The following is a 13,750-nucleotide window of genomic DNA, read 5'->3' on the forward strand; positions in this document are numbered from 1 at the left end:
CCACGAACCACTCCTGCTCCAGTTCTCTCTCTCTCTCTCTCTCTCTCTCTCTCTCTCTCTCTCTCTCTCTCTCTCTCTCTCTCTCTCTCTCTCTCTCAATTAGCGTTTCCACTGAGTGCCTGGCGGTGGTCTACTAGTCTGTGTCCATGGGAGAGCTTTGGCAAATAGTCTCTGGGCTCACAGGTTTGACGGCGTGTGGCATTCCTCGAGTTGGTTATCGGCGGGCGTTCTCTTATGCGAGTCTTACATGTTAGATTAAATATAGACATTATTAGTTTTGATAAATAATCGTAGTACTACCTATCTTATCAGTCTGTCACAACAAGACCATCACGTAGGCGCTGCTGTGGGGAGTGCCGTCCACCTCCCCCATACACAGGGGGCCGGGTTCTGTTTTGAGAATTGGAGGCTGCCATGAGTGCATTAGTGCTTTACAAGGACATGTCTTGTGTGGTAGTATGGGGAGCTACTTAGTGGCTCATCACGGCGCGTTAGCATCAATTTCCTGCGAATACAAGCCCTCCCCCGCGGGGCTTGGTGAGGAGCCTCGGGGAATGTTATCACGTGTCTGTATCCCACATGTGTGCTCACCATTCGCAGGTTGTGGCCTTGTGGTGTCTCCCACTTTGCCTTTTCTTTCTTGTTGTTTATTTTCTGTCGTTTCTACAGTATCTTTATTATTAACTTTCGAGAATGTAGGTGGCAGAAGAGGACTGAGGCTTCAAACTGCCTCGTTACGCTGTGAATCAGTTTCGAGATGCTCGACCCACAGATTGAACAACGTGTATTGGCTGCGTGGCCCCTCCTGTGACTTGCGAGCCCCACCGCGGTGCGCTTCACCCGAGGTTACATTCAGGCGTTCAAGGCAGGGCAGCAATTCCTCACGGCGTCTGATCGAGGAGCTGGTGACGAAGGCAGGGTAGCTGCAGCGCATTCCGCGGAGGATTGAGTGAGTGTTGATGTTTACACTGTACTGCAATGTTTCTGTAGGTTTATAGACGGAGGTGTCATTCACACCGCAGTCACTGTGTCATGTCTATTCACTTACATGGCGGCCAGACGCAGGTGCCAATGGAGTGAGAGTTGTCTGTTTGTGCCTCAAGAGTTTCGGTTTTTGTCCTTGTTTTCCAATTATGGTATGCTATATTTCGCACATACCTACATATATCATTATTTGCGTTAATCTATAAACACAGCAATTATGTTAGAAACTTGCATGACGTCACGCTTTGACTGTTACGACTTGGATGCGAGTGTTGCCTGCTGCATTTTACTTTCTCGTGCTGGGCTTGGCGAGGGATGAAGAAAGCTATAAGGCGAGTGATTCATGGCTTCTTCATTTTCCCGAGGCATGATGTGTGCCTTTCATCACCATTAACCACCGCGTGGCCACTTGACGCACGGGAGGCTAACAAGCAATTAGGGGATAAGAGCGCAGTTTTTCTTTCCTGAATCATGGTCATTATTTGGGTCATTCATCCATTTCACTAGACTTATATTTCCTTTGAATAATTCTTCGGCTATATGTAAATAACCTAACTCAAAGGGAGATCGTCCATCGAAATCGCCGTTGATGTTAATTGGGATGTATCCTATTCATATCCAGAGAGAGAGAGAGAGAGAGAGAGAGAGAGAGAGGAGAGAGAGAGAGAGAGGAAAAAAAGACATCGGTTGGAAAGAGCTATTCTGCACGTTAACCGTAATTAAACCTGTCGCAAATTATCACCTTCAATGTAACACGCTACTAATTTCCTTCCCTTTGTATTTCTTTTTCTGCTATACGTAATGAAACCTGTCGCAAAATTATCACCTGAACACTCAAACGATAAATTTCCTTAAGAATTTACAAAGTTCATAAAGGAAAAAAAATGTACATATTTGGTGGTGTTTAAAGACTGGGCAGCCCAAAACGCGGGTATAAAAGCTTGCCAACCACTACCTTGCACCAAAATGACTCGAGATAGAAGGTCATGTGCCGCTCTCGTGTCTTTAAAGGCTGTGGGAACATTACGTAAGTGGAAGGAGGGCGTGGTGGTGGTGGTAGTGGCAGTAAATATTCTCTCTCTCTCTCTCTCTCTCTCTCTCTCTCTCTCTCTCTCTCTCTCCCCCCAGTTAATTTAGCCCTTTCAGGAAACGCAGTGTTTATGTAAATGCGTTTTTTTTTTTTCCAGAAAGTACATTGTCTCGCAGTGATGACATGATGAGTAAGGTGAGAAGTGTGGGCGTGGTTAGGATGTCGTTCATGTGGTAGAGGGGTAAGGTGGAAGGTGAGGCAAGGGTGGGTATGTTATAGAGGTGTGGTGCTGGCTACGTGTTGGGGTGTGTGATACAAAAGTTAGTGGGTGTGGTACTTGGGTGTGTATGGTGTGGTTGGTGTGGCTTAGCGTGGGTGTAATGGAAGGATGTGATGGTAAAGAGAGGGAGATGCGAGCACTGTTTGGGTATTGGCACCTTTGTGGGCCTTTTTTCTTCTAATTTTTGTTGCCCTTGGCCGGTGTCCCATCTACATTAAAAGAATAAAAAAAATCATTCTCTTTCTCCTCCGTAGCTATTCTCCTCCTCCTCCTCCTCAAATTTTTTCAACCTTGCCCGCCTCACTCCCCTCCATCTCATTATTTTATCATCTCACCCAACTTCCCCTTCCTTTCCTCATCTTCCTTCACTATACGTTACATATACTTCTCCTCACGTTATGAATTAATGATCCTTTTCCTCTTTCCATGGCAACTCTTCAGTGTAGTTCATGCCCTCGTCACCCTCCTCTTGTCTCCTTCCCATCACCTCCACCGGTATCTCTTCTTCGTCTCCTCTCCCTCTTCCTAAAGTTCCATCCTCATCATCACTACCACTACATCTCTCTCTCCTCTACCTCTTCCTTGACCCTCCTCTTGAGTCCTTCCTCATCATCACCACCACTACATTCTCTCTCTCTCTCTCTCCTCTCGCTCTCTCTCTCTCCTCTCTCTCTCTCTCTCTCTCTCTCTCTCTCTCTCTCTCCTCTCTCTCTCTCTCTCTCTCTCTCTCTCTCTCTCTCTCTCTCTCTCTCTCCTCCTCCTGGACTCTCATTTAACCTAACACCCCCATATTTCTGAGTAGCGGGACGCGTATAGGCGCATCAGGTTGAGGGAGAGCACCGTTTTAACTAACTACCGCCTCTCAGCCCACCTCGCCTCCCTCCCTCTGCTCCCCTCCACCGCCGCCTCACCTGTGCTGTATTTAGAGCCTGACAGGTGTTGATTTTTTTTTCTTTATACGTAATTTCTATTCGAAGGCGTGTTACTAGTCGAGGGTGTGTTAACCTCCATTTGAAAGAGTTGAATGGGTCTTTGTCTCTGTCTCTCTGCCTCTCTTATTTCTGTCTATCTCCGGTTCTCTCTGCCTCCCTCTGTCTATTTGTTGGTCTCCGTCTCCCTCTGCCTGTCTCCCTCTGCCTCTCTCTCTCTCTCTCTCTCTCTCTCTCTCTCTCTCTCTCTCTCTCTCTCTCTCTCTCTCTCTCTCTCTCTCTCTCATACACATTTTTGTACAAGATATTTTTGTCTTTCTCACATCCGTTCCGAGTAATGTGCATCCTTTCTCTTTCTCTTCCTCTTCTCCTCTTTTCTTCCTCTTAATTCCTCATTCTCTCCCTCCTTACGTATAGGGGTGTGTCATACTAGTCTCGAGAACCAGTGCGACTCTCCTTGTCTCCAGCTGTCTTCTTCCCGTAGTGAGCTATAGTGTGCAGATGACTGAGCAGAGACTGTTCGACTTTTCACACACACCCTCACTCTTATTAATGGTGGGCAGTTTAGTTTACTCATTACTGGAAAGCTTCGTGACCTGAGTGGGCCAACCCTCGGTCAACAAAGTAACAGGCAAGGAGGGTAATACTGAGCTTGCAAGTGTGTGGTGTGTGTGTGTAGGTGTGTGTGTGTGTTTGTGAATACGTCAGGTGAGTTTAGGTGTGGTGAAGGAAAGGAGAAGTGACAGTAAGAATGCAGACAGAACAAAATAAAGGAAGAATAAATTGAGGGGAGGTAAGGAAACAGAAATGAAGAAAAAAAAAAAATAGTTGGAACGAAAAAGAGGGTGGGAGGGATGAAGGTAATAAGTACGAAGAGGAAATTTAAGGAAAGCGGAAGGTAGTCGATGTAGGATGGAGAAGATGAATTAGAAGAGGAGGAGGAGGAAGAGGAAGAGGAGGAGGAGGAAAGGTGGGGATGAGCATGAGGGGCAACACGATGGAACTTTGTGGATCAATAATTATTTGGGTTACAGAATTTAATTAAGAGGAAGGTTCATGAAAAGTCGATCAGAGCGTGTTATTCCTGATGATGATGATGATGATGATGAGGAGGAGGAGGAGGAGGAGGAGGAGGAGGAGGAGGAGGAGGAGGAGTACTGACGGCGGGGAGTCGATGAGAGATACGAAAGAGAGAGAGAGAGAGAGAGAGAGAGAGAGAGAGAAGAGGAGAGAGGAGAGAGAGAGAGAGAGGAGAGAGAGAGAGTCCTATTCAGTTGTTTGTGTAAGTATGGTATTGATTACATTCATTGGTCGCAGCTTAGAGAGGCCTTGTATCAGTCCTCGTATCAGATCTCGTATCAGACAGACAAAGGCTAATTAACGCTCGCTCGGGTGGAATCGTGTCAAGACCCCCTCGAGAAAGAAAAATTACCGTCTTATAATTATAGCAAGAACTCCAGCCACCTACTCCTATACGTAATAGCTCCGCAGAGACGAAAGGACAATTACAGCATTCCCCACGTCGTGTATAAGTTTACTAGCAAACGAGGGAACAGTGAAGCCCTACTATCCACCTATATCGGCATGACAACGATGAAATTGTCCACACGTCTCGGCTACCACCTCGCATCTGGTGCCTCAAAGAACCATCTGAAAGAAAAGACTTTTAAGGAAAAAAGAGAATTTAACAGAAATTACAAAATTCTGAGCTTGCCGTTATTTTCAACCAAACGTGTATAAAAAAATGTCTCCTGCCCATACGAGTATATATATCTTTTTCTCAGTTGTGTGGCACTATTTTGCCAGCAGCATGGACATTACCTTGGATAAAAAGTCCTATGATAACACCAACGTACTTTTTTTTTTTTTTTATCATACTCGTGTTTACCGGTGTTAAATATCGGTGGTAATACGTACGTGTTCCAAAGATGCTTATACTAAAAAGGAAGACACTAAACTTTTATATGAATAGTTGCATACACCGGAGATTATGAAACAACAGAGAACTGTTAAGTTTTTTGGGGAGTTTTTTATTCAACTATAATTCACATCAGGTATTGCTTAGGTTGCCTCCTCCTTCATTTTTCCCTTCGCCATCGCTGACTGTGGATACCTGTGGCTCTACACTGTTGCATGTCACCGTATTCTCAATTTTTTGTCTTCGAAATTTGACTACTTTTGACACGCTCTAGTTGAAGTTATTGGAGTTTTCAAGGGTCCTTTGATGATTCCAGTAGTACTTCAACACAATGATTTTTGCGTCGCACATGAAAAAAAAATGTCCATGAGAACCCGATCCAACTAATCATCAATGTATTCGTAGCCTTTGAAAAGCATCCCAATGAAGGAACAAAACGTTTAAAAATACGAGGCTTCAGGAAATCCATGGCAGCTCTGTAGTCAAGCCAGCTGTGTAAGTGCGTGACGCGACGCGGGATTAGCGCGCGCACAGAGAGAGAGAGAGAGAGAGAGAGAGAGAGAGAGAGAGAGAGAGAGAGAGAGAGAGAGAGAGAGAGAGAGAGAGAGAGAGAGAGAGAGAGAGAGAGAGAGAGAGAGAGGAGAGGAGAAACAAGCAGAAACAGATAGAAGATATATAATTGGATGATGCTACACGGAATTGGAGCATAGACAGCCTAAGAGAGAGATAAGAGGAAAAGAAGCAAACAGAAAAAGATAGAATAGACAGACAGCACCAAGACTCGTGTGATGTTAACAGCAGAATAGACAGACAGCACCAAGACTCGTGTGATGTTAACAGCAGAATAGACAGACAGCACCAAGACTCGTGTGATGTTAACAGCAGAATAGACAGACAGCACCAGGACTCGTGTGATGTTAACAGCAGAATAGACAGACAGCACCAAGACTCGTGTGATGTTAACAGCAGAATAGACAGACAGCACCAAGACTCGTGTGATGTTAACAGCAGAATAGACAGACAGCACCAAGACTCGTGTGATATTAACAGCAGAATAGACAGACAGCACCAAGACTCGTGTGATGTTAACAGCAGAATAGACAGACAGCACCAAGACTCGTGTGATGTTAACAGCCAAGACTCCCTCACCGAGCCAGCAATCCAGTGATCCATCTTATCCTCCTTTATTGTATTCATCAGAGCATTCAGCCTCAGGTCACGGTTCAGTTGACTTAAACTATGGCAATCACGCCCTCTGAGGTGAAGGGAGGGAAGGGAGGCCTCGGTGAAGGGAAGGAGGGGAGAGGGATGTCCTTTGTTTGGTTTGATGAAACAGCTGGTCGGTATGAACGGAGTGAATCGCGGCGGCAGGAAACGAAGGCGGGAAGATTGACTTTAAAGCCTTCGTAATGTATTGGTCGGGCGCTCCAGGTGTGTGTGTGTGTGTGTGTGTTATAGTGTCTTTTCTGTTTTACTAGTTTTGGCTTTTGTTTTTTTTTTTTATTTGTTTCATAGTTTTCCGTTTATTATTATTCAGTGTTTAGCTTTTTCTTTTTTTAATCTTGGATTTTTAACATTTATTGATTTTTTTATTCATTTTATTATTTATTTATTTTTTTCTAGTTTTCCTTACGTTCTTGTGTTTGTTTTGGGCTCAACTGTTACCCTTCTACAAGATGTTATTCGTGTGTGTGTGTTTGGAGAGGTTGGGGAAGGAGGGCCGTTAAGGGCAGTGGCACAAGGAGGCACAAGGACTCTTCAGGCAAATCTCGAGGCCAACAATGGTGAGAATGTGGCCGCGTCAGCACCAGCTACACGCACACCACACACACACCACTAACTCCTTTCCTCTTCTCCTCCCTCTCCTCCTGCACACATTAACACTGCATCCTCCCATATCCAAGCACAGTAACACTCCCAACACACCAAGCACTGCAACCCTTCCTATCAAAAAAACTTAATACTGCATAACTCCTTCCCTCTCTTCCTTACTATACTTAACTATCAGACCACCTTCTTCTTTTCTAGCACATCACTTCTTCCATCCAAAACATCACGACACCCTCAAATATTTCCACTATCTTCCATCATCATCATCTTGCTCTCTATTCCTCCTCCTCTTCGTGCCCACAGTAGCACAGCATCCAGCCATATTCTCCCCACACACCTGATATTGCAGCCCTTCCTAACGTCTATTTAGCACCTCTTATCTCATCTCTTTCCTACATCTAATATTAGACCCAGACTCCCTTTACTCAGCAGAACATTCTTCTCTTTCCCAGCCCAGTACTTCTTCCACGTCCATTCAAAAACATAAAAACATCACAGCACTTCTCTACTCCTTCCTCCAACGCACCCAACACAGCCTTTACTTCATCTCATCACACAGCATCTTTCTTGCTTTTTTCTCCACTTGCAAACGTTTTCCTCCTTCCACTCCACAACAGTAGCTACTCTGCCAGCACTGCGATTTACTCTTTCCCCTCTTCCCCTCCAATTTACATGTTTACGTACTGTCCCCAGAGCAATCTCCTCTCCCCTCTGTACCTTTATCCACTCTGTTGCCCCGCGCCTTCATATTACCATAGCAAACTGCAGAAAATTGTTATCTTTTTCCTTCTTCTTTCCTCTCTCTCTATCTCTCTCTCTCTCTCTCCTCTCTCTCTCTCTCTCTCTCTCCTCTCTCTCTCTCTCTCTCTCTCTCTCTCTTTTCGCCTCCCCTTTGCTCCCTCAGATTTTTTTTTCCCCACTTAATTCTTCCTTTTGCTACCTGCTGCTGTTAATGTTGCTACTGTTACTTGTTGTTGTTGTTGTTGTTGGTGTTGTTTTTGTTTAATTTTCTTCTTACTACTTTTATTATTTTTACTAATACAACTGCTACGATTGTCACCACCACTACCACCACCACCACCATCATCATCACTCTACTACTACTACTACTACCAACACCACCACCACCACCACTACCATAACTATCACTACTTACCACAACTACTACCACCACCACCACCACTACAACTACTACTTCATATTCACCCCTCGCCACTTTCCCCATTTACCTTCCTTCCCTCTAATCCCGCACCTGCCACACCCTACCATAATCTTCAGGTCTCATTTCGCAGACCCTTCCCTCACCTCCAGGTTTCCTTTTTCCCCTCCGCTCCTCACCTTTTGTTCCTGGCTGGGGAAGGGAGGGGAGGCAGGTAAAGAATAGATGATTGTTCTTTCTCTCTTTCCCCTTCTGTTTTGCTGTCTTCATATCCTCAACCCTTTTTTCTCCTTTGTACGTACTTTACTTCCATTTTCCATCTTGTTCTATTTCTCTATCCATCATGCACAGTCACCTAAACCCGAACACTTCAGTATCTTAGCATATCTTCCCTACAAATTAAGACCTCTTCCTTTTGTTCTCCTTTATATTTGCTAGACTTCCTCTCCCCGTCCTCATCTTGTTCCATTTCTCTATCTTTCTACCATTACCAGCTCCTCATAGCCGAGCATTTAGTACCTCAACCTTTTATCCCCTCATGCTAAGACCTTTTCCTTTTGCTCTGCTTCTTTATATTTGCTATAGTTCATCTCTTCTTCCTCATCTTGTTTTATTTCTCTATCCTTTATGCACACTCACTCATAGCCAAACATTTTAGTATCTCAACTTTTCATTCCTTCAAGTTAAGACGTCTTCCATTCGCTCTTTCTTTGTGCATGCTATACCTCCTCTCTCCATTCTCTTCTTGTCTGATTTCTTTATCCTTTTGCATTTCCAGCCCCTCACATCTGAACATTTTAGTACCTCAAGTTTTTATCCCTTCAAGCTGAGACCTCTCCCCTTTGTACTTGGTATATCTCCTCTCCATGTTGTGTTTCTCTCTCCTTTCTCTCCTTTCCAGCCTCTCACACCCGAACACTTCTGTATCTCAACCTTTCACCTCTTGTAGCATTCATTCCTCGCCCTTCGCTGTCTCCATTCCAAATCATTAATTAATCCAGGGATAATAATAGTTCTAAAAGCTTTCTGCGCTGCACCCTGACTAGTTTCCAAAGGTTCTAGATTGTTAAACAAAATTTTAAGGGTGTTTTTAAGGTCCTAGTGACAGATTAACAAGGTTTCTACATTATTAACTGGAGAAACATTCTTGAGAACCCGGCTAATCACATTTGTGGTCTTTGAAAATAGTCATAGTGAGAAAGCAGAGCCTTTCAGAATACTGCTCCTGGTCCTACCCCTTCCATGCTCCACTGCCTTGTTTTCTAAGCTCCACAAGTCTTGATACTCTCGTCCACCTTTTCTTCACTCAACACCACTCGATAACGTCACTCTGAGAACGGAGTATGTTATATTGAAAGGGGAAAGTGACAGGGGAAAATTGTTTATTCGTCACGGTAAGAATATATGGTACTTTTTAATAATTGTTTCTATAATAACTAAAGTAAGAAAATAAGAACATAAGAAATAAGGGAAGCCGCAAGAAGCCACCAGGCTTACACGTGGCAGTCCCTGTATAAAATATACCTACCTTATTTCCACCTATCATCCCCATCCATAAATCTGTCTAATTTCCTTTTAAATCTCCCTAACGTCTTAGCACTAACAGTTTGATTACCGAGTTCGTTCCATTCATCTACCACTCTATTTGAGAACCAATTTCTTCCTATCTCCATCATGTATTGAAGTATAATGAAGGGCAAGACTGAATGAGAAGCAGCTATAAATACAACCCTGAAGAATGGTGGAAGTTCAAGACTGTGTGAGGAGCAGCTGTAACTTGTTGAAACGAGTAGAGACGTGTTGACCAATCTCAGAGCAACCAAACGCATACATGGCTGCTTTTATCCATGTATTTTGTGTATAGTTGAGAACCTGAAGCCAGCCAGCACCAGTAAATTCCAGGCGTGCTAGAGGCAGGCTGGAGTTGGGTGTGAGAGAGAAAGAGAGCTAGTTTGTGGATAGGAATTAAAGAGAGGAGGGAGTGTTTTGTCTGCATATCCTCCTCTCACAATAGTAATTACTCTTGATATAGTTTTTGTTTAATTTGACGGTTTGTTTCCCACCGCCACCCATCACCGCTCACTTCCCTCTCCCTTCCACTCATTCCCCTCCCTTCCCTCTCTCACGAACGAGTGGAAAGCTGGTCAGGAGAGGAAGAGGGGAGGAACGGAGAGGCATGAATGAAACGAATGACACAAGCAGGAAAAGGAAACAAGAGAGAGAGAGAGAGAGAGAGAGAGAGAGAGAGAGAGAGAGAGAGAGAGAGAGAGAGAGAGAGAGAGAGAGAGAGAGAGAGAGAGAGAGAGCCAATACATCGCTCATATTATTCCTGGTAAAGAAACAATTCCTTAAAAAAAAAATAAAATAAATATTTCTAACACGTTTTTACTTCACTTATACACCAGAGTCCTACCTACTCACTCCAGCTCTCCACCTGTCCACCCCACTGCCACTCCCCTGCATCTCTCCACTCTCCCCACCCCTCATTCCTCTCCTCACTCTCCCCACGTCCCTCAGAATCCCAGTGGCTCTACTCATTCTGCTCATCATCCTCGCCACGATTCCCCCATCAACACTCATTGCCTCTCCCCATTCCGTCTGTCGGCAGTGATGAAAGAGAGAGAGAGAGAGAGAGAGAGAGAGAGAGAGAGAGAGAGAGAGAGAGAGAGAGAGAGAGAGAGAGAGAGAGAGAGAGAGAGAGAGAGAGAGAGAGAGAGAGAGAGAGAGAGAGAGAGAGAGAGAGAGAGAGAGAATTTAAGTTTATTCTTTCCCTGGATTTTGCAATTACTCAACGACTTAATCTGTATTAAATGTAATTTTAGCTGCCGGAGGAGGAACAAAGGCAGGGAGAAAGAAAGAAAGAAAACTAAGATAAGAAAGCGAGAGTTGGCGGAGCAAGGGATCTGGGGGAGGGACAAGATGAAGCACTTAAAGAGGAGGAGGAGGAGGAGGAGGAGGAGGAGGAGGAGGAGAACAGAGAACAGAGGAGGAGGAGGAGGAGGAGGAGGAGGAGGAGGAGGAGGAGGAGGAGGAGGAGGAGGAGGAGGAGGAGGAGGAGGAGGAGAACGATAATTGCCAGATTTATTTGTAAGAAGGAAATCAAAAAGAAGATGAAATGAAAGTTGAAATATTGTCTGGAACTCAAGAAAGCAATAATTCTCTCTCTCTCTCTCTCTCTCTCTCTCTCTCTCTCTCTCTCTCTCTCTCTCTCTCTCTCTCTCTCGTGCATACCAATTTGATTACGAGAGTGTGAGGGTGAGTGGAGGAACTCATCGTGAAAATAAAGGAAAATAAATGTGTGTGTGTGTGTGTGTAGTGGAAAATAGTCCATCGGAAAATGTTTTGGGTAAAAGTTAAAATTATTTGGAGTTTATTTATTTGTGTGTGTGTGTGTGTGTGTGTGTGTGTGTGTGTGTGTGTGTGAAAGGATGCTATTTTTTTGTGCACTGCTGATACAAGTGAGTGGATCTTACTGCTATTACTGTATTTACTATTCTTCATCTCCCGTGACCTTTACATAAACGCCTAACTTTCTACGCTCTCTCACTCTTATTCTGTCCACGAGTTTTCCAGTAGTACCTTCACTCTGGAAATTTTAATTCTTTCGGTTTTCCAGACATACCTTCGCTCTTCACTTTCATTCCTTGCTCTGGTAAACTCTGGAGCTCTTTCGGTTTCCTCGTAGTACCATTACTTCTTAATTTCATCCCTTGCATTGATAAAAGTCTGGAACTGTCTATCATTCTTTTAGTTTTCCATGTTACCTGACGTTAGTTGTTTTAAGAAAGGAATATAAAAACTAAGCTAAATTTAACTAAGTGGCCTTTCTATTTGGCAACCTCTTTCAATATATCGTTTGGATGTACAAGTTTAGGTTTTTTTTTCTTTCAGTCGTAATATTGTTTTTTAGTATGAAGGTTCAGCTAATGCTTTCTCCATTTTCCTTTATTCGATATGTAAAAAAAGAAAATGAATGAATAAAGAAATAGGATAAAAGAAGAAAGCTAAAAGATAGAAAAGAAACAAAGAAATCGATAAATAAGTAGAAAAGTCATTATCGCCAAACAATCCGATTCCTAAAGTAAGCTGGTTCATATTTCTTGTGTGTGTGTGTGTGTGTGTGTGTGTGTGTGTGTGTGTGTGGCGGGAGGCGGCGGGCGGGGGACACAGGGAAGGGAGGGTGGGGGAAACTGAAGCCCTCCGCCGGAACTCTGCTATTTCCACGAAGAGAAGAGAAAACCGGAGGAGACAGTTCTCTTTCTATATTGATTCAGTGTTTTTTCTTTCTCCCTCCTCTAATGTTACTGTCGCCTTTTCTCTCTCCCCTTCCTTTAATGCTATTGTTGCTTTTGTGTAATGCTTTTGTTGCTTTTGTGTGTGTGTGTGTGTGTGTGTGTGAGGGGGGGAGGATGGTAAGAGGAAAGTTGAGTATAGAGTGTGAAAAGAAAACGTTCATCACCGCCACCACCACTACCACCACCACCATGCCACCAACAGTAGTACTACCATTACCACATCACGCTGTTGCCATAAGCATTACTACCACAACACTAGGTAGCATCTTGATTCCCAACACCACTACCAGTACTACTCCTACCACCACCACCACCACCACAGTTTAAGGTACACTGTTGTTAATAAGCGTGAAACTTCCACCAGATTACAGAAACTTCCACCAGATTACAGTATATTCCTGAGGTATTCAAGGAAATTTTTTTCTTGTTTAATATAAACACTACAATGGATAAAAGATTAAATTAAAAAGCTTATAGTACACAATGAATGACGAGAAGCCACGGGATGTAGAATATTAATATTTACATAATTTATATGAAGCCAAGTGAGACTGATTGACGAGAGCAAGTGTAACTTAATCATTGTTTAATTCCGTGCGAGATTAAGGACAAGAAAAATAATTAGAGCGAACATTTGATATTAATGAAGTTTGTTGATTAATAATGTTGTTACTGTGAATCAACAGTTTGCAGTAATTACCAACATGAAAGACTGCATATGTCACTTAGGATTTATATAATTACCCAGGTAAGCATGGCAGGTGTTGGTGAATGTTGTAGCGAGACACAAGAGAGAAGCAAAGACTTTCTATGGTAGCATAAGTTTCGTACGTAAATGTTTTGTATTATGCAAAAAAAGTAAACAGAACATTTGGTGATCATGGCTGTTTGCTTCTTTGTCAACATCATGAAAAAACGAAATATCTTTATTGCTGTTACTTCGTTTCTTTACAACCACACACCCTTGTCACAGTTTGGACTATTTATAAACCCTTCACAAAATGCCTTACTATTATCATTTCAGTTTGATAATTAACAAATAAGAGAAATATCTGCACTACAATAAGGGAATAAATAATGACTTGTACCACTGCGCCAGCTCTTCCCTCACACACCACATCGTAGAGAGGAAGAAGCGCATCTTTATCACCGTCGCGGGTCACGGGTTCATCCAGTCTTGGCAAATACGAGGAGAAATTGTGGCCCGGAGCTCAATGTAACGCACCATTTTACTTTTATTGCTTTCACGCCGCCCCTCCTCCTCCTCCTCCTCCTCCTCCTCCTCCTCCTTCTTCTTCTTCTTCTTCTTCGTCGTCGTCTTCGTC

The 13,750-nt window shown here is 43.6% G+C and overlaps 2 protein-coding genes across 2 annotated transcripts in view; one reads left to right on the forward strand and one right to left on the reverse strand.

Moving 5' to 3' along the window:
- Positions 1-13,750, reverse strand: part of LOC135101647 (serine/threonine-protein phosphatase with EF-hands 2-like) — a 161,705-nt gene that overhangs the window by 27,750 nt on the left and 120,205 nt on the right.
- Positions 793-13,750, forward strand: part of LOC135101649 (lysophosphatidylserine lipase ABHD12-like) — a 167,399-nt gene continuing 154,441 nt past the window's right edge. The window contains exon 1 of the mRNA XM_064005940.1: positions 793-949. The gene's annotated coding sequence lies outside the window, so the exon portion shown is untranslated. The remainder of the gene's footprint in view (positions 950-13,750) is intronic.

This window comes from Scylla paramamosain, chromosome 6 (assembly GCF_035594125.1).
Source record: "Scylla paramamosain isolate STU-SP2022 chromosome 6, ASM3559412v1, whole genome shotgun sequence".
In the NCBI taxonomy this organism is placed as follows: domain Eukaryota; kingdom Metazoa; phylum Arthropoda; class Malacostraca; order Decapoda; family Portunidae; genus Scylla; species Scylla paramamosain.